Consider the following 26,726-nt stretch of genomic DNA (forward strand, 5'->3'; position numbering starts at 1 on the left):
GGCTACTACATTGCCAATATAGCGGCTGAGCAGTGTCGTGAAGAATTAGTGGCCCAGACTCGAGCGGCTGAGTTCGGGTTTTGTGCATTTTTCTGCGCTGGTTTTGCATGATGTTGCGACAGTAGATTGTTGTGACACTTGTTCCACATGGGACACTATCTGTCGTGATTATTCCTTGATGACCACAAGAAAAAGTAAACATTTGCTTGAGCCTTGCTTGAGCGTATGGAAATTTTTTTTGACGTGAAGAATCTGCAGGTCTCCACTCACTGGACCGTTATTTCATTTCCGGTTCAAAGGCTCTAATCCATGTTTCATCAATAGCAACAGTTCGACACATGAATCATTGACCTTCGAGATCGAATCGTTGTTTGAATAAGGTTGCTGTGTGCAGGCGTTTCTGCTTTTCTTCAGCAGTCAGACAATGTGGGACCAACCTTGCATAATATTTTTTTTTGTCAGACAACGGAACTCTAACGCTGGGGGAATTCCCGTGGCTTCAGAGAGTTCCCCACAAGTCGCACTGCTATCTTCTTCAGCAGTATCTGCCACAAGTTTCAGACTTCCTTCATCTGTTGACACTTTTGGCCTTCCGGGTCTTTGATTGTCGTCTACGCTGATACGACAACCACTAAAGCGATTAATACAACATAAAACTGCACGACAGTCTACTCACGACCAACTTCACTTTCCGATCTGCACAGTGGACGTCTGTCGGATTTTTGCCGTGTGAAGTATCGATCTTGATGTAAGATCTCTGGTCTTCAGCACTCACAGTACCTGAGACCCCTGCAGGGTCCATTTCTACCTCTCACCTATTTTATGATAGTGTACACAGCGAAAAAATAAAAATACATGCTACTTTCTCAAGCTCCCAACTACATCTGACGCAATTATCATTGTTGTTGCCTCAAATATTCCACTGTAATACCAGCCTGTGCATTATTTATGAAATGTGTCTCGTACTCGTAGGTATTATGTCCTAAACACCTGCCAAAACCATTTCAAAATGAATAGCTTTACAAAGTAAATTCTGCTAGATTTTGATGAAAAATGTAAATAAACAGAGTTTTACATGCCAGATTTTATATAGTTTACTTTTCAAGTATTTTGAATACATTTAAAAAGACAAATGGAAACCTACAAAAGATAGGAATAAAAATGGTAGGAATTGAAAAGTCAGAAACAATATTAAAATACTGTGTCAAGAGCACAGGGTACAATAATCTTACAAATTTGGTTCTATAACAATTCAAAGTTTCTGCTTTTTTATCGAAACTGGATATAAATATTCTGCAAACTTCTTAAGTTTATTTGATACAACAGCAATTTGTACACACAGCAGTAAGTTTCTCTGTTTTTATCGAAAATGGATATAAATATTCTAACAACACTTGTTAAGTCTATTTGATCCAACAGTAACTTGTGCATACTGCAAACTGCTACGTGATTGAGGGACTGCTGCGTCCCCTCTGCTGTGTCACTGTCGAAAGCCGATAGTTCTTCAGTCGTCGTAGAGAATAGTTATCGAACTTCTTTTTTAATGGAAACTGTAACATCATTTATGTCTTTCAGGCATTGTAAGTTGTATCGTAGATGAAACAGCTCAAGTTCTGTTTTCAAAGATTACTCATCGATTATCGGGTATGGCGCTACCCCATCATGTCCTTTTTTCTACAGTCACCATTTTCCAAGTAAATCTGTTTCTTCGTATCAGGTTCGTCACGTATTCGATATCTCAGCCGTTGGACAGCCATATCAATGATTTCAAAACGTTCTTCAAGCAACAGAAATTCACATGGATCTCTGCCCTCAGACAACTGCTTAGGAAATCATTCTTTCCTTTGCAAGTCATCGCGTGTGGTTCTGCCGTTAGTCTTCTACCTCCGGGTCACCACTCCTACTAGATTCGGGCTTACCTACGCCGCTCCTTCATCACACGTATTTATATCAACATAGTTCATTAAAACTAGGAATATTGACTTTTTAGTAAGTAATATAACTGTACCTGATTTACTTGCACGTTAGTAATGCCTGCAAAACATAAATTCTTATAGCACAAGATCTTTTAGTATATGCAATTCGTTGAGCTTGTATGTATCGTTCAGTGTCAACCAAGACTCAAAAAACTGAAATTGCTTTAAGAAAGAAATGGGGGGAACACCACCTCCTACTACAACGCTGATGCCCACGTTAAACACGATTTGCAGATTTGCAATTGCAGCTAAGGGCAGACTCTGCGGCCGGCCGGTGTGGCCGAGCGGTTCTAGGCGCTTCAGTCTGAAACCGCGCGAACGCTACGGTCGCAATTTCGAATCCTGCCTCGGACATGGATGTGTGTGATGTCCTTAGGTTAGTTAGGTTTAAGTAGTTCTAAGTTCTAGGGGACTGATGACCTCATATGTTAAGTCCTGTAGTGCGCAGAGCCATCTGAATCATTTTAACCAGACTCTGCGACACAGTTCTGTTATCGTAGGGTGTACGTTTATTACACAAAGTGAGCACGGTGAAGAAAGTGCTCCATTATGGGCACTTTAAAATTAAATTGGTACAGGTAGCTACCTGTAATAAATAACACAGAAGTGGCCCTGAAAAATCATGCACACGAAGTGTAAAGGCATTAAAAAAAGAAACGAATTATTGTTTCAACTAAATATCCACATAATTTTGTAATTATTTAGTAAAAATGTTCACATTACAGCTAAAAAAATGGAAACACACTGATGATGGCATAGTGGTGCTGAAACATCTTTGGGTACTTGGAAAAAAGTGTGTTTTGCATAACTGGCGGACCTCACATCCTACAATTTAAACTGCAAACACAGTAAACACAAGGAACTGCAAATACAAACGATGAATATTATGTGCAACGTTGGATGCGTGGCATCAATTATCCTCAGATTACATTTAAAACATTTAAGAACACCAGTGGAACAATACAAAAATAAACTGAAATATAACTTTGACAGTAACATCAAATGTCCACATTGGGAACATAAACTTACATAAGGTAACGATGATTAGTAAAATACATCACCGATACTTTGGTAAGAACAAAAACATGAATATATTCTTATTATACTGTAATTGGTGACATGCTGTTGCATCTTGGTTTAAGCAAGTGATGTAGCACGATTGGTAAAATGAAAATAAATAGTGCTACGTAAATATAAAAGGAATGAACTAGTCATTTTGCCAGAATAAATATTCCTGAATATACAGTGCCCTCAGCACGAAACATGTGCTAACATTAGTAACTTAAAGGTATTTGAACATTCCAGTCAGAATTGAGAGAATAAAGAGGCATTGGTCAGTCATTAAAACTTTCACTTGGATCATCCCTGTAATTAGCTAGCGCGCAAAAACGCGAATATGCAATAATAAAATTACTGAACCTATACCTTAACTTAGTAATGTTTTTTATTAAAATTATGTCAGTGTTGTGGTAGAAAAAATGGTCAGTAAATAACATTACTAGGATGTTCGATTTTAAAAACACCATCAAATAAAACAAGAATGTATTCAGAGGAAACTTTTGCCGTAATAAGTTAGCAAACTTATAAACGAATAAAACAAATGAACAAGAAATCCCATAGTATATCTGCAAAGATACCGAAAAAGAATTTTTCTCTGAAATCTAACTGTTGACTTTGTGTTGAACATAAATTTCTAATTCTTCTGATGTGCTAAGCCAAGGGCCCTTGGGGGCATAGTGAAACACGGTTAGATTACTTGAAGTAGATACTGAATTATTACTTTGTATGATGTGTTGACCAAAGACAGATTTACTGCTTGCTAACACTGAATTATGTTCACAGAATCTAATTTGAAAATACTGGTTGTCCAACATAAATGTTGTCACATTTGTCACAGATTATTTTATAGAGCCCAGAGTTTGTATATTTATTGTGATGGTTATCAATGGCGTGTCTAAGTTTATACCACAAGGCCTTGTCAGTTGTGAAAGCTATAGTTTATTCCATATTCTTAAATAGTCTATTTGTTTTATCAGATACGCTATGTAAGTATATTATTTTAGTAATTTAATAATTATTGTTAACATTAGATGGAAGCAAATCCTGATATGACATTTGAAACTTTCTGAATAACCGATAAATGTCTTCAGCTTTATAAATATTGGCTTTGGCTAACTGCTTAAGAATATTAATCTCTTTCTGAATCATTTCTGGTTCTAATGGCAGTTTCAAAATTCTGTGAATCGTTGTCTGAAAGAATGCTGTTATATTTCAGGGGAGGGCATGAATTAGCATTAATAACCACATTGGTGGTTGTAGGCTTCCTGTAAATTGCAAATTTATGTTTGTCATTGTGATTGGCAATTGTAATACCTAGAAAATTGATACTCTTTTCGGTTTCATGTCCAACTGTGAACAGACGTTTTCGATGCATATTATTTAACATAGTAGTTAATGAATCTATTTCATCTCTAGATCCATTATATAAGAGTACAACTGATGTACCTTTGACAACAAGTTACCTTCCCATTTATGTCTGGATTACTTTTAAAGAACTGTGTTTCTGTGATGGTACGAATATGTCCGCAACAATACCTGCTAAGAAATGCCCCATCGTAACGCCATCTCTCTGAAAATATATTTTTCCATTAAATGAAAATGAATTGAAGGCAAGTGAGGTCACAACTCGTTCAATATACTAAGAAATTTCTCCTTGATTCATCATTTTGTGCCTAATAAAATTAGCTTTTATAATACCAACATCATTAACAACTGATATATTAGTGTAAAGGTTGGTGATATCAAGTAATGCAAACCTTTTCTTCGAAAACATAAAAACTTCTTTCAGTTTGGAAACAGGACAACTTCAATTCTTCACTATAGGACAAATTGGCATATGTGACCTATGCAGTTTAATTTGTGATCTCAGCTTTGGTAACTGAGGATTCAAGACTTTAAGAGAGGCCTTTTCAATTGGTAAGAAGAAGATATTATCATCATTTAGTTTCTTTAATTAGCATAAAATTTAGGTGTGGGATCCTTAACAATTTCTATAATACCATTTTCATTGAAAAATCCTAGGGTTTTAGAGATGTAAACCCTTTCATTTATAACAATAAAGGAATTTCCGTTATCAGATTTTATGATAACTGCTTGATTTTTAATCAATCTGTCGTTATGGTTATTTGTATATTTATTTTTATTTCTGTGTTTGGTTTTTGTTGCTGTTTTGTACATCTTTGATTTATTGCATTTCGGATATTTAGTAGCAAATTTGATGTTAGCAATAAGACGTTCAACATTTCCATTGTAAAGAGAGTTGGAATGCCCTATCCTGACACTGTTAAATTTAGTGAATTGGCTTCCCTGTATTTCAGGAACCACTGTAGCCATTCTCATGAAACTTTTACAAGACATTAAACTGTATGTTCTGAGTCTAGTAAACAACAATAATTGCATTTTAGCCACTGCACTCGGAAATACAATTTTTTAACTACACAGTTAAAATTTTGTGTACTTTTTTGTATGTTATCCAAAATAATTTTAATTATACATAACATTATGTTCTTCTTTTAGTTCAGTAGACTCAGGAAATGTATGTTATTAGTCCCTGAAAATTTGAATGCTCTACTCGAATTGGTTTCTGAGATTTAGGGAAAAATGCGACAGAAAATTTAAATTTTCAGGAATGCAACTCAATATGTGCTTAATTTTTTATTCTTAGTCACTTAGAAGTACCCTACACCATACTGTATATCATCTTCTTGATCATTTTCCAAGTTTTTTCTTCTTTTCTTCATTCTGGTCTCATTAGTGGCCAACTGTGCTGCACACTCTGCCTTACCAATGCAAACCTTGTCCATCTGTTAAAGTTCTCTGAAGCACCAGGATTGATTACCATATACTGTAGCACTTTCACCCTACTAATGCTGCCATCATTAAAAGCAATAACAGCATCACTGACCCCCCTCTTTAGTGTCTTCATTCCAACAAAAATATTTTTTGCTAAGCGAGTCCATATAAGATTATTGAACGACTCGTTGGGATTTTGAGTCTGACCATTCAGATACTTCTTCAGTAATTCAGGCTTTGGCAGGTCTCTTAAAAAGGTTTACTGGTACCCATGACTGCTGCTGGGATGGAATGTTCATGGCAGTATAAACTGTTTGAGTACTGGGCATTGTGGTAACTGCACCATGAATCAGGAACAAGATGGGTGGTGTACTGGTTTTTCATCAGGCGACAGTCTGTATGTAGAAGAAGGTAAACCACACTGCCTGCTTCATTTTCAACAAATCCTCAGTATTATTTCTAATGGACATCCCATAATACTGCTGTAGTTCATCAATCATTTTGTCTGTCAGCCTGCTTCTTATAGTTTTACCATCAGAAAGTTTCTTGTCTCTCAAACTTTGTTTCAACTTCCTCAACATAGTGCCCATCATTTCTGGACATGACCAACACTGTTAACCTTTATAACACAGCAATCTACAGCCCTCTATATACAAAAATTATTGATTTTATTAGATCTTGAAGTAATGTACTTAAAAATTTTAACATGTTCAACTGTTGTAGATTATATTTAAAAAATAAAATAAAATACTTCCCTTCATTTTATTCGGAAAATTGCAGATTTTATGACCAGATAAAAATCCGAAAATGTGAAAAAAATTTCTGTTCTCACTCCCCTTTATGTTATATTTCAAACCCTTAATCAGTAATGCATTTTCAACTGATGTAAACGGAATGTTCGTGAGGTTTGAAATCCTTGAGAAGAACGAATGTACACCATTTGTACATTCAGGAACAATTTCGTGCTGTTGGCTTATTAACTGATCTGTTTTCATTTGGTGTTTGTCCTTAATTACTTCGCATATAAAGTTAATCTTTTCATCTACCAGAGAAAGTAGTTTCGAAAATACCAGGGGTGAAAGTCGATTGCTTATTAAAAGGTGTAATTCATAAATTTTATCGTTCAAACTCTGTTTTTCTTTGAAAGCATTTCTAATTTCGGACTTAATCAAAAATACCTTTACCTTTCGTTGAAAAGAATAAAAAACAGGAAAGTTAAGATTTGAAACTCATCTTAACGTATTTTGGAACATTATTTGTGAGCTGTTGCTTATCAAAATCAATCCTAGTAGTTAATTTCATAGTCATGGTCCTAATTCCTCTAAACATTCTAAAATTTGCATGTACCTAATTAGGCACTGCATGTAAAATTTTTTGAAACATTTTACCTTGTTTCTATTTGAAATTTTTGGTATTTTATTTTGGTAAAAGTTTCATCAGAGTATATCCTTTTTTATTTAATGGTGTTTTTAACAGCGAACGTCCTAGTCACTTTAATTACTAACCATTTTTTCTACCACAAGAGTGACATAGTTTTTAAATAAAGAACTTTTTCAAAGCCAAAGTATGGGTTCAGTTATAGGCTTCTTTTATTATTGCATATTGGTATTTTTGTGCTGTAACTAACTACAATAGTTATTCAAGTCAATGACTATCTATTCTCTGAATACTGATTGGAATGTTTAAATACCTTTAGTTACTACTGTAGGCACACGTTTAGTGCTGAGGGCACTGTAAATTCAGCAATATTTGTTTTGACAAACTCCTTTTGTATTTGACGTAACACTATTTATTTTCAATTTACGAATCACGGTTTTACATTTGGTTAAACCATGACATGATAGCACGTTAGCAATTAGTGGATAATGAGGACACACTGATATTTCTGTTGTTACCAGCGTACTGGAGACTCAGTTTCATAATCATCGTTACCTTGTATGTTTAAGATAACATTCTTGACATTTGATGTTAATGTCAAAGGTTAATTAAATTATTTCCATATTATTCCATTTAGATTCTTTAATGTTTTAAGTATAATTGTAAACTCTGGGGATAGTTAATACCTAACATCTAATGTTGTACACAATATTGAGAGTAGGAATATATCTTCATCGATAAGCATGATTATAGGTAATATTTTTCTCGCCACCTATACCTCATATATGCTGTTCACTCGTCCCTACAGAAGGGCACTATTGTTTTATACCTTAATATTGTTTTCTTGCAACGCCTTATTTTATGGTTTGATCAAGTTTATTTGTATTTTCGATATATCCATGGTCTGCCTGTAAATATTCCACGAAAATAATTGTATTTAGGCTTTATTTAATGTATTTCACGACCGTTAGCTGACAATACTGTTATCCTGGAGACGGTCCGTGGAGCTTCTGCTATTTAAGCGATGTAAATTGCATGCCTTACAGCACTGGTTTTATGCCACTCGAATGGTGCCTGCTCCTCACCAGCTTCAGAAACCCCCCAGGGTATAGTATTCTTTCTATCACGTATTTGTTGTCGTGCTATGTTTCTTTTGTGCTTATAATTTACGTTCCTCTAAATACATTCATGTTATTCTCTCCACAGAGTAAGCAGTTACTAGTAAATAAACACCTTTGCGTCACTAGGACTGTTGTATTATAAAAATTCTAATTACTGGAAGTTATGGAAGTCTGAAAGATGGATCTACACACAGTTTGAGCAAATTTGGCTTGTTCTTTTTCTGTTAGTGCGCAAAGGACAAAATTTGTACTTCACAACTTTGTTTGCCGGGTGTTGACCCATATTTGAAAGTCTGAGTTCGTCATGAAAGCCAATGCCGCTCTTTTTTTGAACGCACTTCATAAAAGTTTGTCGTTTTTCTCGAGCATTTCTGGAAGGCCTGTTCTCTTGATTCTGACAGTACCTAGAAAATGTATTCCATTATGCAGAAATGTTTTCATTAGGCAGTGTGAAGTTAAACGCAGCAACACAATTTATGTTTTTTAAAGGTGAATACAATGTACGTATGTGCAACCCTCTTACGAAGTGGGATGTTGGCATTATTGTCTTCTCCTTTCCTGAAATGTCAGCCAGGCAACGAAGCTTGAATCCTCATGTTATTTGCTTCATGGGCGTGTATTGTCTTACACTCGATCTTCCCTTGAAAAGTATCATAGATTAATCAACAGATAACCCGTTACGAACTTCAAGGACGTGTAATGAGTGTGCGTACGTAATATTATGAACAGGAGCCCGTGTCCGGGAACTCCATCCGCTGACGCTAGAGAGCGTCAAAGTTTATGGGCATCTGCGGCTCTAAATGTATGTGTATACAGGGTGATTCCGTGATGATGTTACAAATTTTCGAAGAAGATGGAGACGGATAAATACATCAATTTGAAATAAGCGTCCCTGGTTCGGAAACGTAGAAGTCGGAAGTTTCAAGCGAAAATCATTCTGATACCTCTGATAGTGGAATACATGTACTGATACTGCTGTTGCTAAGAATGTAGATTATGCAAGTTTCAGAGGTGGTATTATGGACCAAAACAAGAAAAAATATCTAGTAAATGTGGGCTATAAAATGCATAACATAAGTGGTATGAGCACATGTTCAATAGAGGAAATTTGTTTTATGCTAGCAAAGAAGACCAAGTGCTCATAGCCCCTCAAACATACATTTTACAGCCAACGTTTACTAGACATTTTTTCTTGTTTTGGTCCATACCACCATCTCTGCAAGTTGCCTACCCTACATCTTGGTAACAACGGTACCCGTACATGAATTCCAGTCAGAGGTATCAGAACAGTTTTTGCTTATAGCTTTCGTCTCTGGTACAGGGACCCTTACCTCAAATTGATACATGTATCCTTCGTCACCAACCTTGAAAGTCTGCAACATCCTCACGGAATCACCTTGTATATACAAACATTTACAGGCACTGGCACCTATAAACCCTGTAGCGTCAATGCATGACGTTTCCGGACGTGGGTTCGTATTCAACATATTGTATACGCACGGCCCCCTTCAAGTCCTAGAAGTTTGTTACGGAAATTTCCGAACAACCTGTGTAAATTATCCTAACCAGGAGCAAATTTCCCCACCGCCTTTAAATTACCCTTAAGACGAAGTTTTAATACAATATTTTTGAACCTTTTTAAAGTCATCAAATTAAAGAGTGATTCAACACGTAAAAATAATGAGCACCCCAATGAATGTCTTAACTTCAGGAATTAATGGACGCCGACCGGAGTGGCCGTGCGGTTCTAGGCGCTACAGTCTGGAGCCGAGCGACCGTTACGGTCGCAGGTTCGAATCCTGCCTCGGGCATGGATGTGTGTGACGTCCTTAGGTTAGTTAGGTTTAATTAGTTCTAAGTTCTAGGCGACTGATGACCTCAGAAATTAAGTCGCATAGTGCTCAGAGCCATTTGAACCAATTAATGCAAGCAATTAGTTTTTCGTTGCTGCACGTGCTTCCAGGTTGTAAAGATAATTGCATTCCTCTTAGGATAGGTACACGTTTGTTTGCTCAACAGTATTCTGAATGATCTTTTCATTGAAGATATCAAGAAAATACTCGTATGCATGGCTCTTTTAAGAGAATGCTTTCTTTGGTAACGCTAAGTATTCGCTAATAGAACCCATGTATAAACATTACGGCAGTGTTTCATTCCATACCGTGGTCACGGATATTATTCGGAGTAACTATTTCGTGTCCATTCTGGTCAATAAATTAACGGCTGCTTCTTGAAATAGACATATTTCGTGGTACCAAAGGGAGTGGCTTAATTATTACAGCTGACTGGTGAGCAGGCACATAATTTGTAGGGATCACGTAAAGCTTCCGGCTGGGGCTATCTATTGTACAGCTCATTATCGATTAATCGAGGTTGTGGACAGCTGCAGGACGGACGCTCGCGTGTCGAACTCTTACTGAACTCCCACGAAACTCCTCCCAAAATACATCCACTCACCTAGCTGTTGTGTTATTCAGCAGTGACATCGAATGCCATCACAAGAGAACAACAGAATGCTTTCACTGCCCGATGCGACATTCCGGGCAGTTGGCCGCGTTTACAGCGCTGTTTAAATCTGCATTTGCAGCAGACATGCGAGGCTAGCGTACACGCGTGTTTCCAGCCAGTTACCGGCACTATTTCTCTGCGGAGGAAACACACCGCGGCAGATGACCATCGTTCTCACACTGCAACACGCAGAAGAGATGATGCGATTCTTGCTGGCCTTTTGAATGGTGGAAAACCGTTAGTAATAAAAGGTTTTCAGCATTTCTGACATCAGTATTCCTATTCACTCATACTGAAGAAATGATAAGAAATGTGTGTGATTTACATTTCATGTCTCCGATGACTGAAACAGAGACATTTGTTTAAATGTCACAAACATGAGAGTTGTGTGAGACTTTTCTCGCACAACGGCGCAACCCTCTTCACACTACTCATTTAAATAAGAGGGACTTTGGTCCAAAGGTTTCTCCTCACAACATTGCTCCGACGTTGTCACTACAAAGTAACTGCAATACTTCACCCAGCAAAAAACATTCAGTAATTTGTGAAAATGCGGCAGGGTGTTGTGCTGGAATCCACGACCAAGAGTGTAATGAAGGCCGGCCAGTGGTTTAACTTTGGTAGCAGGCGCGTAATCTCTTTGGATGATGCAATTCGAAGTATGGAAGACCACACAATCCAAGGTCGGATTGTTTGCAACAATATCATGACCAAAGACCTTGTAAAAATAACTATACTCCCAGAGAATGCTGCAGTCGCGGGATGTTTTGAATCTTCCGCTGGACGCCGTTGTTGTGGTAAGGGTGTGTTAAGTAGAAGTGTATTGTGGCTTTTAAGGACACAGATCGAAAATTATGCATTTATAGGGGGAAAATGTAGTGCGTTTGTTGGTCATAACTGTACTGTGTATACATTCCAATTTACGTCGATGGAGAGTTATACAGCGTTTAATTGCACAAATAAATTCGATAAAAAAGCCAATATTACTTTTCATACGTTCGTGGATATTTTGAGATGTTTTGTATGTTAATTCACTTGCCTGAAAATTGCGTCTACAACGCAGTAATATAATAAACATGCATTTAGTTGTAGGTTTCCCGTTTCAAAACCACGGATGAAAAAAAAACAGTTAAATGCTGTCAGGAGCCATTGTTACCCACCGACAGATAACCATTTTCTACGTTCGGATCATTTTGAGGGAAGGCTTTTCCTTGCGAACTACGTAAATTCCAGAAGGCTGAAAGACGGTGCTGTTCCGTTTATCTTTCGCTTTCTGAACCACATACAACAGAATTTAGTTATTTCTGCAAACCACAGGCCCATCATATTTTAACTGTAGAACAAGATTGTCCTCTGCTCACCACAGACCACTTACGGGATTGTGGGGCCGTGATCGCGACCAGTTTATCATTGTTTCATTGTCGATCAGTACAAAGACTTAACAAACAAAACAAATGAAAAATATGTGCATTACATTTTCGATTTCTTGGTTTTCTAGGCATAACGAGAGTTGTTTTGACACAGCCCAATGCGGATCTCGACATGATTTTCTTTCACACACCTCCGTCTCCGCCCCATTAAACACACTACTGGCCATTAAAATTGCTACACCACGAAGATGACGTGCTACAGACGTGAAATTTAACCGACAGGAAGAAGATGCTGTGATATGCAAATGATTAGCTTTTCAGAGCATTCACACAAGGTTGGCGCCGGTGGCGACACATACAACGTGCTGACACGAGGAAAGTTTTCAACCGATTTCTCATACACAAACAGCAGTTGACCGGCGTTGCCTGGTGAAACGTCGTTGTGATGCCTCGTGTAAGGAGGAGAAATGTGTACCATTACGTTTCTGACTTTGATAAAGGTCGGATGTAGCCCATTGCGATTGCGGTTTATTGTATCGCGACATTGCTGCTCGCGTTGGTCGAGATCCAATGACTGTTAGCAGAATATAGAAGCGGTGGGTTCAGGAGGGTAATACGGAACGCCGTGCTGGATCCCAACGGCCTCGTACCACTAACAGTCGAGATGACAGGCATCTTATCCGCATGGCTGCAACGGAACGTGCAGCCACGTCGAAATGGACTTCCAGTGAGGCCGAGAACACAAGTGACCATATTTATGGTTTATCAAAACTAGACATGGTTGTCTCACTTTTTATCATATTTATGGTTACAAAAGCATATACCGATATACATGTGTGACTTGATCGATGTGTTACAGGAATAAAAAATTCGATGTATACTTGTACTCAGAAAATTATCATATTCCACGTGTACTGTTGTTAAGATTGCCATACGTTCGCGATATGGATGGTGGTATGAGAAGAATCATTTTAACTTCTTGGAAGGATGTGTATGTGGCTGTTTTTTATTCCAACAATACAAATCAAAGTTGCTGTTATATATCACGAACAGTAGTAGTTTTACAATGTTTCTTTATCTACAGAGTGTTCGACATACACACTACGGAACGAAATAATGAGTATCTGAATTGGATTTTTAGCTTTCAATTAATGCATTTTACGGCACGTTACTCGTGCTGTGAAGTTGACATACACGTCAACGAGTCAAATAAAATGCCGTAACACAGAAATAAAGTAAACAAAAACGAAGGGGGGTAATTTTGTTGGACAGTGATTACATTTTATCAAAGTGTCCAACGGAACACAGAAATTTTCGACTTACCTTGGTAATAGTGAATAAGTACACTACAGTATCATACTAGCTGCAGACTAACAAAAAATCCTTCCAGTTGAATGAGCCTCCACCAAATTACTAAATTTAATCAATTAATTTAATCAATTAATAGATTCTCCAACACATTAATGAATTTAATAGGAATAAAATTTTAGTTTTTATACATTCCATCTATTGCAATGTATAAAAATTAAAACTACCAACTTAAGTCGTTATTTACTTTATTACTGCGTTAAGGTACTTCATTTGATTTGTTAGCACTGTACGTTAACTTCACTGTATGGGTGATGACTATGTCACAAGCGTTATCTTCTCTGCGGTAGCTACCTGAAGACATACTTGTACTTATCCACGCTGTTATTAACTTAGAACTCACTGATTAAATTTTTTGTGGAGAATGAAGCACTCACGACACCAAACTTCCTTTTTACAGTTTTAACATTTTATAATCATATGACGGGCCAGTTTTCGAAATATCGATAAGCTATGGGAGCATTTGTCTACAAATCGTCCACAACTGAAACAAAATTTTTGTGCTTCACTGTGGGACCTACACACTTTTCAGCCGAGTGCGAATATCGGAACCTTCAGGGGTGTATATCGTCGAGCTTCAGGCACAGTGATTTTTCTGATGCCTACTTTTCTGTAATGCACACAGTTGTTTATTTGCGAATGAAATTTAATATATGAATACTGAATATTAAGGAGGCTAATTGCTGCTATTTGGTATTTCATTTCTCCACTTGAGCTTCATTCTTTCACAATGTCACAATTTTTTGAAATTAGCAGAATTTTTAAATTCTTATTGTATACATTCTGTGTTTCAGAATTATATCTCGTTCTGAGCCACTATTGTACGTTTTGACTGATGTTTTATTCACGTCTCAGTGTACAAAGGTTTCAAATTTCGGAGCAGAGCGCACTGTGCACTATGACGGTAGCCTACTTTGAATGTAAATACGGGTACTCCCATTTTGATGATATTATCATTCATTTGTTCTTTAAATCCTTAAAATCGATGTCACTACTTCTTGTGTTTACTTAGAACATTTTATTAGCATGTGATGTGGTGCGCGATGCATTCAACTGGAAGGAATTTTTAATAGTCTTCTGTTGATATGACAAGGAAGTGTCCTTATTCACCAATAGAAGATTAAGGCGAAAATTTCCAACTCTGACAAAGAAAGGCAGTGTTACTTGTCTGAAAAACTATTCGACAAAACCCTGATTTTAGGGTAATGAACTCAGTCAACTTGTTTGTGCCCTTTGATGATGATACAAGCATCATAATTAAGCCCAAAGTGCTGCAGTAACAGAAATAAGAACAAATAAAGTATTCAGAAATATTACTGACTTGTTTTCGGTAAGTGGTGTACAACTTAACTCAGAAAAGAGAGTTCATTCAGTTCTATACAAAGCAAAATACATCACCATCAATAGAAATACAAGATGAGGGGAAGGAAATATGTAAAACTGATTGTCCAGATTGGTGGGTATGCATATTGACAAGAATCTGAATAGGGAATCATATATTATAGATATTTGCAAGTGCTTGAGTTTAGTAACATTTGATATACGTATAATTGTTGATTTTGGTGATAAACGCATCGCCGGCGGGAGTGGCCGTTCGGTTCTAGGCGCTACAGTCTGGAGCCGAGCGACCGATACGGTCGCAGGTTCGAATCCTGCCACGGGCATGGATGTGTGTGATGTCCTTAGGTTAGTTAGGTTTAATTAGTTCTAAGTTCTAGGCGACTGATGACCTCAGAAGTTAAGTCGCACAGTGCTCAGAGCCATTTGAACTATTTTGATAAACGCATCACAAAATTAACTTACTTTGCATACTTCCATTCTTCGATGGAATATAGAAAAATTTCTGGGGAAATTCCACAGAAAGACACGAAGTATTTATTGCATACAAATGTAAGGACATCTGATGTCCATCCTACAACTTCATATGGGCATTCGTTTAAAAAAGTTAAAAGTACTAACGTCTACTTCACAATATATTTACTGTCTTATGATGTAGTGAAGAATCAGTTACTATTCGAAAATAACAGTAGCATTCATAGAAACAGCATCAGAAATAAATATAGGTCCATTACCCACAACTGAACCTTATTATTCCACAGAAAGTAGCTAAGTACTCATCCACAAAAATATTTAATCATTTCGCTTGCGAATTAAAGCAGGGTTGCCCCAAGTTACCCCAAGTTAAAATTTCCTGATTTCAGACAAGTTTCGGCATTTTTCCCCGACAAATTTTGAGATCACAAGGATAAATCGAGACATACATCAACATATTTGTAATGAACTGTCTTTAGATGGAGAAAGCAAGCCAAATGGTATTTACGTTTCATTAAGAACACTGGTGTTATTTTATTTCAATAAAGCTGAACATATTTGGTGCAAAAAATATGCATTTTGTTACAGTCGCAAGACAGATTTAAAATACCTTCACTGCTTTCAGAAATAACGCCAGAAAAAAATAGGCCTCGTGAAAGAAATGTACAAGGTGGGGAAGAGGTGTGTAAACCAACACTATAGGTGACCGTCGATAAAATGTTGGTTCTACTATGTTCGTTATTGTCGGTTATTACCCACTGTGTTATGTCTATTATTTTACTGGTATTGTGTGTTTTTATTTCAAGAAATACATGAGTACATAGCGTACAAACTGCCAGCAACTGTCAGCAACTGCCACAATTTGTTTCTTCTTATCGTACATACTTTCTAATATATAAACTATTTTCGAAGTGTCAAAATGTACTAGAACAAATAGAATGTCATAAAAGTCGCACTGATCAATATACTTGCGGTGAGACAGTCGCAAATCCTGAAATTCATCGCCTATGGCCTCTGGCCTGCCGAGGAGCACCACGAATATTCGCCACATTACGCCACAGCCTGCGGGCAGATCGGTGAAACTAGATCTGAAAGGCAAGGCCCGCACATTAATGGGAAACTATGGGCTTCCGATCGGCAGGCGCCACTGGTTAGAGCTATCCACAGAGATGGCCTGCGGTTTTGGCCCGTCATGGAAGTCCACTCGTGTGGCCAGCTATTCACGTGTCACAGACACCATGTTGTGAAATGAGACAAGCATGACATCTCGGTAAACAATTTCATGCTACTGAGAAAAAAACGAAATTTTTCCAGTTTTTTTTTCAAATTTTCTAGATTTTTCCTGATTCCCTGATACGTTTGAAATGATTTCCAAAACTTGTGGCAACCCTGTAAAGGTTGTAGCAGATAATTAACGCTTTGAAAACTAACTGAAACCATTTATATTTGACAACTCCTTCTACTTCACAGATAAATTTCTGAGCAAGTATGTGGGCTGCTGACTTATATTTATCAAATTATGTTGTAGATTAAGATTAAAGTAACGAAATCAGTTATGTATGTGGACAGCATGTAGCCACGTTTACGTAAAAACTACTAACACGTTCAAAATTTTAGCGAGCTGTCACGAATATGATCCACAGAACATAAAATAACTAAAAATAGGAAAAAAAATCTGCAATGAGAGATTCCATTCCTAAATTGAGATTCTAGAAGCTGTGACAAACGCCTATCTTTATCGTTCCAGACGTATTTCCTCACTCAGCTGGTACGGCAGTCGCATAGTGTTAGTCAGTTATTGTTTTATCAGTTGAAAGGCAATCAATAAGACCAATCCATTTAGCATCTCAGAAAATAGAGGCTTTAATATTTCTGGCCGAAGAAATCGACAATGCCATTTTTTGTTCAGGAACCCTGGCATCCTTCCACAGTTTCCATTTGTACAAGGAAGGAGCCTCAATGAAAATCTTGTATGAAATATTATTCTCAATGAGCAAAATGAGATTTCAGACGATCAGACGTGCTCTGGGCAGTGTTAGGAAGAATCCTATCGGCAGATTCTTCCAAAACCAGGACCAAAATAGACTACAACTTTTTTCTAAACTAACCCTCAGAATAGTACCAATTAATGTTGAAGGTATTTCATCCGATAAACAAGTTTTACTGTCTAACATCTGTAAACGAACAGCCTGCGATTTTTTATTAGTCCAAGAGATCCACAGGCGTTCAAAGATCGGAGATCAGAAATAAATGCCATGAATCTCATCACTTAAAGATCACATACGACATATGATAGTATAGATAGTATAGTATTTGCAATGCTCGGTATAAATATTTTCAGAGTAGGTTCAACGTCAGATAACGATATAGTGATCTGACGGTTGAGACGTGGTCACGTATAGTAGCATCCACACATAAACCACCTAACGTCAGCTTCAATGAATCACCTAAATTGCACTCTCAATCAACCAAGCTAGTAACAGATGACTTGCATTGACACTAGATAAAACGAAACAGATAAAAATCGGGAAGGACTGGAAGATTGTACTGAAAAGATGAGATAGGTGTTAATCGAAGACCCAAATATGCCACTCTCCTTCAAAACTGCCATATGGATTGGTGGATATAATACAGACAACATTTTTAATAGTGAAAATCATATCCAGAAAGTAAAGAAGAATGGTGCAAAGCCAGTCCCGAGCACACAACATCGCCCTATTTTTTATTCTGCTGAAACAGTTGCGAAACATAAGATTGTTCAGTTTAAAAGACAATTAATTTTCAAGGCAGTACAGTCTGAGTATTTCACGTACGCACTTGATATGGAATTCCTAAAACTACACTTGTTTCCAGAGGTTTATGAAGAATTTGTTAAATCAGTACAACTTATTTGACGTAAATATATTTCAAGAGGATGGGGAACTAACTATACCGGAAGACATCATGAACACACCAAGTCTCTCTTGGAGTGGTACGAACAACTACTTGAAAATGACCCATTCTGTGAGAAAACAACCAAACCGGGCGAAGACCTGCATACTGTATCAGCTTCCAAAAGTAAAAAAAAAGTGTGACCTAGTATTAAATCTAGATATAAAACAGAACAGCCTTGGAAATTATTGAAGGCTCTCAAGAACGACCCAGTCACAGCTCCTCTTGATCACGCCTGACAAAACTATTCATCAGTTATCTCTGAGTGGTAAGACTATGATGGAAGATATGGAAATTCCAAAGTCATGAGAGATGCATATGAGAAAGACTCCTACGGAACTCCTTTCACCTTAAAAGAACTGGGTATAGTATTCAAGTCTACGAAGAACAAAAAACTTGCACGCTTAGTCGAGCTACAAATAGAACAAATTAAAATGTTTGGACCTGCTATAAAGCAGTGGATATTAAATCTAATGAGCACCTGTATTCTAAAACCGCAAGTTCCCAAGATTTGGCGCAAAGTCAAAGTAGTAGCACTTCTAAAACTCGTTAAAGAACACATATGCACAGAAAATCTTCGTCCAGTTTCTGCCACTTGTACAAGGTAATGGAAAGACTATCTTTTTACCGAATACAACAGTATGTTAACAAAAGCCTCATAAAAGAGGAGTCAGGCTTTCGCGCAGGAAAGTGCTGCTGTGGACAGGTCCGTAATTTGGTCCAACATGTTCATGATTACATTATACATGGTGTGTAGAAGTTTTGCTGATTGTTTGCACCTTATTTTTTGTTGAAAACAAAAGAATTGTATTATGTCTCAGTCATAATTTTTTATGGTACTCCACTTTTAGTCCCTGCTCGACTGTTAGTACATTTTCATTTAACGTGATGAACACTTTACTGATGATCAATGGGCGTATTTCAGTTAATGTCTACATCAAAATTCTGATACATAATTTATCTATAATCGGTATACTGTAATTACAATTGTGTGTTTCGACCTCTTAGTGACCAACGTAAAATTTGCGGTATGCACGTTTATCAAAATATATAATTCAATAATTGGGTTGGATTGCATCTTTCCAATCTGGTTTTTTCTTATACAACCCATAGTACTTCACATACAGTGGGCTTCCGTAGGAGCGAGCAGAAATGCAACAGGACATAGAGAATGCTCCACTGAACAATGTTATGTAGGGAACCTGGGGTAGCGGAAGCCAGCTTAAGGAGATATGGAAGAAAAACCTGTCTACCGCTTTGTCTAGCGTATCTGTTTCCCAGATTATTTACAACTAACATGCGTACAAGTTTACACAAACTGTGCTGTTTATTTACATCTACATTACTTCCTGTAAGGAAACAAAGAGGATGAGCCTGATTATTAGGAAGTCATGATGCACACTCTGTTTATTTTACTTGCCCATAAGGTGCCTCTGTTGGGCCGTATTTCCATTGGAGAACGTACTCTTGGCCGTTCGTGAGAGGATGTGGCTACAACATGACGATGCACCGCGTATCTGCAGTGTGAATGTCCGCAACCATCTCAATGCTGTATTTCCTGGTCCCTGGAATGGAAGGGCTGGTTCTGGTCCATGGTCTGCGAGGTCACCTGACCTGAATCCTCTTGATTATTTCCTATGGGGACACCTAATGTCACTTGTGTATGAGACCCAAGTGGATACGGAGATGGAATTAGTTGCCAGAATAGTAGCTGCCTGTCAACTGATTCGAAACACACCAGCAATATTTGTCAGGGGGCGTCTGATCTTGTTCATGTTTGCTTTGAGGCTCATGGCCGTCAGATTTTGTTCATGCTTGCATTGAGGCTCATGGCAGTCAGTTTCAGCATAATTTTTAAGATACAGTACAAATGGTACGTTCGTTGAATCATTGATACATGACTTGCTACTTTCTTATATTACACTGTCTGACACAAACGAGTTTTTGATGTCACTGGCCTACGTCATTCATATCAGAAGGAATAAGGAAAACGAGTTCTTCTCCGTTTTATTTATATACCAACAGGCGTTGGAAAAGAATTGACATAATTATAGTGCGATTTCCGGCCCTCAATCGAGGAGAAATTTTGTAATTTTACTGAGATTTGTGGCTTCCATCCGAAGATAAATGCCAAAATTTCGTACGATATTTACAGTGTGCTATAGCACAGTAGCACATGGTCACCAGCCGCGACTAACTATAACATCTCATAATGCAGTAGCGCATTCAAAGGAGAGGTGGCTTCCGTAACAGACAATTAACAACAGAGAAACATTATGTCGCGCGTTTTCCCTTGCTGCTTATAATCAGTATTCTCATTGTTAAACCCAATCGTATATGGAGGCAACATCAGCCAAAAGCGAATCCTCATTTTCCAACTAATTGGCGATACTATTTACTAATGTTAAAACAGTACAATAAGTACATTCCGTATTTAAATAGATTAATTCACTCTGCTTTACTGGCTTTGTTGCCAATTGTAACCTAAATTAATAAACTCTTCGTAAAAATTAAGACACACTGCATTGGCGTTATCGACCACGTTCTGAAATCAACAGTCACTGACACACCGGGAAAACAACGAGAGTTTCAGAAGTGGAAGGAAATATATATACGCTCTAAAATGCCTACAGTAACAAAAAATTTCATTTGTTTGTAAATTTGTTCAACCAAGTACCAACAAACAATTTCAACCAAAAATTGTTTCAGGGACCACAGAAAAGAGAAAATAACCTTATGGGGCTCAGTTTCGTAATCACAAACGAGAGAGTACTATGATGCATCGGAAGGCGAATCCTGGAAAGACACAAGTTCGTGCAATTCATCTAAGAAACAGAGAAGACGGCCGGGGTGTCCGAGCGGTTATAGGCGCTAGAGTCTGGAACGGCGCTTCTAGTTGGGATTGCACCACCAGTCTCGAAGCAAAGCTACTTGCTTTAATAATTCAAAATTATAAATTCATTTGTGCTGTTGTAATTTGGTACGATGTTTTGAGTGAAATTAATTCTTTAAGTACAATATTGTAAAACCCGACGATTAATACTCAGATATGCATCGATTTGTTAAAGAGCTTGATTGAAGAATTCACACAATATCGCACAGATTAAAACTTTGAAATAGCTTTAAAGGCTGCTACCAATGTGCAAACAAACTAAATGCCGAAGCAAGTTTCCCTCCGGTAAATATACTTCGCCCAAGAAGAAAATCGACTCAGTTTCAATATGAACATCGCGACGAAGTTTTGTTGGAACCCAAAACGAATTTCAGAGTAGAGATTTTTTTCAGAATTCTAGACCAGACATTAATTTCCTTAACAAACAGATCTGAAGAGTGAAAAAGTTAGACGACGTTTTTGATTTTTTTCAGTAGTACATTATTTAGTTACCCTAACGAAGAACCGATGAAACGTTATAAATATTTGCATATGAAACTTACAGACCATTCCAAAAATGAAACCGATTACAGAAATGAACCCGTCATTGACTGCACTGATTTCAAGGTTTCATTTTCTAGAAAACCAGTCTTGTGGTCTATATAACAATTTTCAATATCTTTTCAAAAATGATTTAATATAAACGTTTCCCTACACGGCAATAGAGCATCCGGTGAAAGATCATTTTCGAAATTAAAAATTATAAAAAATTATCTAAGATCAGCAATGCATCAACAGAGGCTTACAAATTTGGCTATTCTTTCAATAGAACGCGAGATCTTAGTTTAGGTACTAAATAGACAATAGAAGATTTCGCAGTTATGAATGCAAGTAAATTTCAATGTGCATGAGTATATGTAAGAGTCGAAGAAACTTTCACTCAAGTTAGCAAACTTGCTAGAATTAAAGTGTCCTTGGATTTGCCAACAATGATTCTCATTTATATACGAGGGCGGTTCAGAAAGTAACCTCCGATTGGTCACAGTGTGGGTTGTGGGGGGGGGGGGGGTAGCGACGCCATCTGTGCGTTCACGCACTCAACAGGTCAGTCGGCATCAAGCCGTGGTCGAGTGAACGTCGTACCTGCGCTAGTTTAGTTTTTTTGGCAGTTTGAAATGTGTGCTGCAATAGAAAACCCCGCCAAATGTGAAGTGCGTGCTGTCATAAGGTTTTCTACAGCCAAAGGATATTCTGCAGCAGCTATTCATCGTGAGCTTTGTGCCGTGTACGGACCAAGAGTTATGAGTGAAGGAGTTGTCCGTGAATGGGTACATTTATTTAAAAGTGGACGAGAAAACGTTCATGATGAAGAGAGGAGTGGTAGACCATCATTGGTGACTGACGAACTCGTACAGACAGTTGATGCAAAAGTTCGTGAAAATCGACGTTTCTCAATGTCGGAGTTGTCTACTGGTTTTCCACAGATTTCTAGGACTCTCTTGTACGAGATAGTGACAACAAGATTGGGTTACCGTAAGTTCTGTGCACGATGGGTGCCCAAAATTCTTACCGACCACCACAAAACTCAAAGAATGGCCTCTGCATTAGACTTTCTGTCACGTTATGAGGACGAAGGAGAACCATTGTTAAACAGAATCGTGACCGGTGACCAAACCTGGATTAAGTACGTGAACCCTGAGACAAAAGAACAATCAAAGATGTGGGCACATTCAAATTCGCCTACCAAACCAAGAAAAGCCTCGCAAGATTTTTCTGCCAGAAAACTGATGGCAACGGTGTTTTGGGATGCCAAAGGGGTGTTGTTGGTTGAATTCATGGAACGTGGTACGACCATTAATCAAGACGTGTACTGTGAAACAATAAAAAAGTTACGACGGGCTATACAGAACAAACGCCGTGGTATGCTGACTTCCGGTATCGTTTTTTTGCACGATAACGCCCGTCCTCACTCTGCTCGCAGAACAACGGCCCTTCTTGAGTCCTTCAAGTGGGACGTTATCAACCATCCACCTTACAGCCCAGACCTGGCGCCAAGTGATTATCACCTCTTCATGCATTTGAAGAAATGGCTCGGGTCACAGCGGTTTGATGACGACGAAGAGCTCAAAGATGCGGTCACAGGCTGGCTCCAGGCACAAGCGGGTGATTTTTATGCAGAAGGAATTTCAAAGCTTGTGAAGAGATACGATAAGTGCCTCAATCGCTATGGAGACTATGTAGAAAAATAGTGCAAAGATGTAGTTGTAAGATGTATATATTAAAATATTTTTATTTAACTTGGTGTATTTTTTTAAATCAATCGGAGGTTACTTTCTGAACGGCCCTCGTATAATAGCTAATGAATTAGTATGTAAATGGATTTTCTTGTTGTAAAAATTATTATTAAAGAAATTCTATATCATGAAAATGCCGATGACAAGTCTTTAATACGGGTGTGAAAAAAAAGGTTTGTATGGGGGGGGGGGGGCGGCAAATCTGTTTTGCACGCGGGTACTATGGGGGTAAGCAGCGGGCCTGGGATGGTATTTACCATTAACTGTATCTAATGTAAAAAAAAGTACACAGTTATTTGATTTTATTCCTGTTACCTCCTGAAGCTGGCTTGTCCGACACCAAGTTCCTTACCTCAAATTGTTCAGTGGGGCATCCTCTATGACCTGTTAAATTTTTGCACGCTCATACACATCATGCTTATCTTCAAATATGGAGGTTACATAGAAGTTTCTAGTGCGAAACAGGCACCTCGTTCTACAGGGCCCGTAATAGTAATTACTTCTGAAGTTACTTTAGAATAACGTAATGTGGCAAGTACGATGTCAGTGAGCAGTATTTTAACTGTGTGTGATCCTGTCAGTGTGCATTACATTTGACGTCCTATTACTCTTCTAAGAATTGTAGTCTCAACTTACATTTCCTTGTAATATATTCTCGTACTATAATATTACTAGCGCGAATTCAATATGTTTTTGGATAACTGACATCATTTTATAGTATAAGAAATTATGAGAATGTGTCTCGCCGTTTGGCTGTTGTACACTATATGTGTCTATGGTAAGTATCGTATGTTGGAACTTTTATATTACTAATTTAAACATCTGTACTTCTTAGATGCAATTTTATACACAGACCTGAAGATTGCGTGTAGATATGCTGAAACTAGTAACAAAAAAAAATTATATTTGCGATGTTGACTATTTATTGAACCGACAGCTTTGATACTGTAGATCGCTTATCTCCAAATGCGACCACGTTAGATAATAAGAGCTCTGGAACATCTGGCCAAGTACTATGATGCATCGGAAGCCGAATCCTGGAAAGACACAAGTTCGTGCAATTCATCTAAGAAACAGAGAAGACGGCCGGTTTGGCCGAGCGGTTATAGGCGCTAGAGTATGGAACGGCGCGACCGCTACTGTCGCAGGTTCGAATCCTGCCTCGGGCGTGGATGTGTGTGATGTACTTAGGTTAGTTAGGTTTAAGTAGCTCTAAGTTCTAGGGGACTGATGACCTCAGACGTTAAGTCCCATAGGGCTCAGAGCCATTTGAACCGTTTGAAACACAGAAGCTAAAAGAAAACTGAAAATGTATTGGAGAGCGGAACAAATATTCCATTGTGACTCTTCCAAATACCTCAGAGTAAAGTTGGACTGTTCTCTTAGATTCAAAGCTCACTGCGAACAAATAAAGCTCAAAGTACGTGCACAGAACGACATCGTCCGTAAACTTACAGATAACATCAGCGGCGCTCAACTAAAAGTCATTCAAACGTCCTCCCTGTCCCTATGTTTCTCCGCAGCAGAATATTCTGCACCAGTGTAAGAGATGATACGAAATGTTCAGTTGTTGTTAGACACTGTGGCAGGAAGTTTAGTTGTTAAACAGAATCTCTGGCTTCACGCAAATGAGAATATAATTACAGCTCTGCCTAAAATTCTATATGCGCCAATGAGACGAATACAGATTTGAGCGACAGTGGACGCTGAGCCGTGCGTGGCTCGTGTTCACGCCATCATGTATTTTACATCCTGTTTTTAAAGTACTTCCATCTAACTACGTTAATTTAAATTACTACTGTCACTGAGTTGCTGCTTTACCTGACCGTGAGCGGCCTTAGCAACGCATATAGAATTATCCCCTCCTGTAGTATCTTTGCTCGATTGCTATTACTTCCCGGTCGTTGTCTGTCGTAAGAGAGTTTGGGTCCCGAGTTCGGGCTGCCAGTGAGTTGTAACGCTTCTGCAGTTCAGTCCGGACCTGCCAGTCGGGGAGTTGCAATGCGGCACTAGTGCAGTTGGGTTGGAGCAGCAGTGAGGTCTGCGTCAATATGGCTCACCCGACCATTGCTGCCGCGCATCACTTGAGCCGGGCCACGGTCTTGGTGGATCGTCGGTTGGTCGTCCTTCCGGACGACGCGTTTTGGCTCGCCGATCGTTCATGAGTCGGCTGTGTGTGTGTGTGTGTGTGTGTGTGCATCGACTCCCGATTTGTCTTCCTGCGTGTTTAGTTACTGTTGCGTATCGTTCAGGAATTCGTGCAGTGTTTGTCAGGTTGTGAGTGTAGTTGGCGTTATTTCCACTGAAGACTATTTTAGATGCTGTCGGCATTCTGAGAGAAGTCGGTCGGTTGCTGCGGACCAGGGAAGTTATCTCCGAGCGGTGCAGTCAGCTGAGCCCGCTGGCGGTCCCTGCGCAGTGTCGAAGCGTGTGTGGAGCTGTGCAGTCGCTACGAGCTTCGTGGTTCACCGACCCAGGACGTAAAAGTTGAGTAGTGGTTTCAACTAACCAAGCCACGTCCATTTATGTTGTGGTGGTTTGTTTCGGTGGTTCACTGTTGGGGAGGTTTTCCTGTGAGCAACACCGAGTGTTTCTATTGCTGATATTTAGCCTCCATGCCCGCATCTCGTGGTCGTGCGGTAGCGTTCTCGCTTCCCACGCCCGGGTTCCCGGGTTCGATTCCCGGCGGGGTCAGGGATTTTCTCTGCCTCGTAATGGCTGGGTGTTGTGTGATGTCCTTAGGTTAGTTAGGTTTAAGTAGTTCTAAGTTCTAGGGGACTGATGACCTAAGATGTTAAGTCCCATAGTGCTCGGAGCCATTTAGCCTCCATGCGGTGCAATTAACAATATTGGTTGACTACAATTCGAGTGCACTAGCGGAATTTTCTGCCTTGTGGCCGTTAGTGTTCCAGTTACCTGCCCTGACCACTAACGTAATTTCAGGCATCGTCCTTTGCTCACCTGTTGTCGCTGTCCAACATGGTGTGTAATTTTGACAGCTAAGACATACATCATTGTGGATTATCACGTTCGTAACCTTTGGTGTTTGAGTTCTCATGTACTGATTGATGGCAAGCAAGTCGTTGTGTAGGTCGGTCCGTGACCGTCTCCTGGTTGGGTTCTGACAGATTAAGTATAGTTGGGCTCACCACCTGTGTCACCTAAGTGAACGAGGGCAGACCGTCCTCCCTCGAGGCTCCTGGGTGCCATTGTCTTTATTGTCTTCCCACCGGTGTTTCATTATC

Source organism: Schistocerca nitens, chromosome 6 (assembly GCF_023898315.1).
Source record: "Schistocerca nitens isolate TAMUIC-IGC-003100 chromosome 6, iqSchNite1.1, whole genome shotgun sequence".
In the NCBI taxonomy this organism is placed as follows: Eukaryota; Metazoa; Arthropoda; class Insecta; order Orthoptera; family Acrididae; genus Schistocerca; species Schistocerca nitens.